The sequence below is a fragment of the Trichechus manatus genome, unplaced genomic scaffold (genome assembly GCF_000243295.1).
Source record: "Trichechus manatus latirostris isolate Lorelei unplaced genomic scaffold, TriManLat1.0 scaffold00139, whole genome shotgun sequence".
NCBI lineage: Eukaryota > Metazoa > Chordata > Mammalia > Sirenia > Trichechidae > Trichechus > Trichechus manatus.
This window is the reverse complement of record NW_004444075.1, coordinates 81485-85171: the sequence shown is the minus strand read 5'-3', so window position 1 is coordinate 85171 and position 3687 is coordinate 81485.

The following is a 3687-nucleotide window of genomic DNA, read 5'->3' as shown; positions in this document are numbered from 1 at the left end:
CATATAAGTTTAAGTTTTACCTTGTTGCTTCACTGAAAACACTTGACCAAAATGTTTCAACAAAAATGGACTCTGATATCAGACTTATAAAAAGGACTATAATATTTGGAATATGGGTACAAATGGACTAAATCAAGATTTCTACGACTCTTATGTAGAAGCCCACGGGGTTTTCAGACTGTGGCTGATCCAGAATTGCATAGAACCGAAATTAACTACATAGGACTGAGTAAACTAAAAGAACTACTGTAAGGTTTATATGAATATTGCTGATGTTCAATGTTCTATTTTCTAGATAAAAGAAACCTTTAATGTAACAATCAACTATTTTTGAAACTAATAACACTATGCTGGCTACAGAATATCCTATGGCAAGGGTTTTTTTCTCACTTCCTGATTCTATGAATAGAAGCTAAGCTCCAAAAGTCTGCCTAATGTCACCCCAGGTGAACATTAAAAGACATCAATTAAAAGGCTCATTAGAATCTCGTTAGAAGGGGCCGTATCTACCTCTCCTCAACAATCCATGTGCTGTCAAACTAGAAGGAGTTAAACCCTGGATTCATTTGTCACATCTGAAAAGGTCCAAGGCACCACTTGGGACTAGTGAACCCTGTGGAGAACTAAACATTACTTTAAGATGCCCTCAGAGCCAGAAGCAGATGACATCTGAGGTACACAGCTAATCCTAAGATTATGGAACAAGACTCCATGCATCTTGCTGAAATTTGTGGACTGTGCCTAATCACTGTAGCTATCCTTATGCTATTAGCTTTACTTCATACATGTGGTCTCTTTCTTTGGTAATTTCATTTAACATAAAGATCTTTTTTTTTTTCTTTTCAGTAAACTTTCTGACATGTGGAGAGAGAATGTATTTGTTAAATTAGCCCAGTCAGTAGCTAGTGCCACCAGTTTAACTGAATGTTGGATCTGCCATCTACATCTATGATCTGGGTGTGAAAATTTACCTCCATTTGTGTTTCTTATATCCAATTATAGTCTTGTTCCCAATGCCATTATTAACATCAATATTACCTTTAAACGGCCATATGTATTAAACTATGGCATCCTCCTGGGTTAGTGGCCCAACCTCAGGTACCATGCTTTAATCTAACCCATATTATTAAGCAAAAAGTAGTTTTCTCTGAGTTAAAGTTACCCTATCCTTTTAGACCTTTCAAAAGAATTTAGATTTTTTTGCAAGAACGACTTTCCAACCAAACAAGAAGATTCTCCTAGAATCTATTTGCTACGATCTTTAGAATTTCTTGTTAAGGTTGTATTAGACAATAGAATAGCTCTTGTTTTCTTCTAGCCCAGCAAGGAGGAGTTTTTGCTATTGCTAATACCTCCTGTTGTGTCTGTGTAAACACCACAGGGAAAGTAGAACAAGATATCAGGAAAATTCATCAAAAGGCTACTTGGCTACACTCAATACCTTCTGTGCCTGACTCTCCCTTTTTAGCTCTCTTTAGTTAGTTACTGAACGGTATCAGTTCTTGGCTATGTTCCATACTGTAAACTGGCTTAAATATTTTAATTTCTCTATTAATTATTATAGGATTAACCAAATATTGTATGAAATGCCTGTCTAATGCTTGTAACCACACTGAAAATTCCTTTACCATACATAGAAACATGTATTTTAAAGGAAATCAAAATCTTGGAGGAAATTATTCTCACCCTTTCATTCTACCATTTTATTATGTGCCTCTTTTTTTTTTTTTTTAACTTTAAGCCTTCTTCTTAAACCCTTAGCAATGACTAGACCTATGAAAGAGCCCCTCCTTTGTTTTCTCTGGGTGTTTTGTGTTGACCCATATTACTTGAGCTCACTCTGCATTTATTTCTCCAATTCGGCCTTGCTCACTGCCATGACCCCAATGAGGATCTGTTTACCCTGAAGATGAAGCATATCAGCGCATTAAGGTGAAGAAAACGGATCAAAATTAACCAAGGCTTTCAAGGAAACAGACAAAGTCCTTGCAGAAGCAAGCCTTCTAGCAGGGGCTTGATCAAAAGGGGGAATATGATAGCGAACATTCAACATATAGAGGCTTTCAGACTGAGCTCTTAATGAAGGGTTAATTCATGGCACTTGGGAAAACAGAAAGGGAGGGTAGAGGATAAGTAGTTGATCTTGGGAAAAAAATGCACCAAGAATGTTCCAGGAAGCATGCAACAAAAATGTCCTTGCACAGGCTGTTCTCAGAAAACAACTGATAAAAACAAAGAATTGTTTACAGGATGGTAGTGGTTTTAGTCATGCTGAACTTTGGGTATAAACGTTCTGCTTTTTCTTTAGAACAGTACAGCACTTTGCACATTCGCTTTGTTCTGTCCAACTCAAGTTGTCTATTTCCTCAATAAAACTCATTCTCTTTCTACTCCAACAGAGTATAAGACTTCTTCTTCGACAGTAGCAAACAATGGTAAGTACAGAGTCATGGAATAGACCATATTTCTGAGAAATAAATGATAATTTCCATGACAATGGGTCACAATGTTCACAATAATGTGAAATCAGTTCTATATTATCAGCTCGATTCTGTTGACCAGGTGTCATCGGTTGAATTGTGTCCCCCCAAATATCTGTCAATTTGGCTAGGTCATGCTTCCCTGTGTTGTATGATTGTCTACCATTTTATCATCTGATGTGATTTCCCTATGTGTTGTAAATTCTATCACTATGATGTAATAAAATGGCTCCTTGGCATTTCTATTGATGAAATCTACAAGATTAGATAGTGCCTTAAGCCAATCTCTCTTGAGATATAAAAGAGAGAAGCGAGTAGAGACAGGGGCATCTCATACCACCAAGAAAGCAGTGCTGGGAGCAGAGCACGTCCTTTGGACCTGAGGTTCCTGTGCTGAGATGCACCCAGACCAAGGGAAGACTGATGACAAGGATCTTCCTTCAGAGCCGACACAGAAAGAAAACCTTCCCCTGGAGCCAGTACTCTGAATTCGGACTTCTAGCCTACTGCACTGTGAGAGAATGAACTTCTTTTTGTTAAAGCCATCCACTTGTGGTATTTCTGTTACAGCAGCACTACATAACCAAGACACCAGGTAAACCTGGTCAAACCAAATCAGTTGCCATGGAGTCAATTCCAACTCATGGCAACCTCATGTGTTACAGAGTAAAACTGCGCTCCATAAGATTTTCAAGGTTGTGACCTTTCAGAAGTAGATTTCCAGGCCTTTCTTCTGAGGTGCCTCTGGGTGGGTTTGAAGAGTCAATCTTTCAGTTAGTAGTCAAGTGCTTAACCATTTGTGCCACCCACAAAGAACAAAAGAGTCAAATGACTAGCTTCTGTGTGAGGATAGATACCAACAACTGAGGATTAGCTGTTGGAGGGTGGCAACAGATGTCAGCATGGGCAGTTGATGGTTGAGGAGTACGTGCCCTGCCCCTCTGGTGCAACGGCACTGGAAGAGGTCCCCCAGAAATATATTCCATTCTCAGGAAGAATGGAAAAGGGAAAATCCTAAACGGACTGAGAAAATCTTTTATTGACTATGTTTACCTTAAAATGACAATGGTTAAATTAACATAGAAATTAATTTCAGTTGTAGAAAAATAAAGTCATATTTTTGAACTTCTAAGTTTGTGGCCAATTGAACTCATGTCTAAACAATTGTTTTAAGCTTTTGTTCCTATTGGTTTGATTATCTTAATTA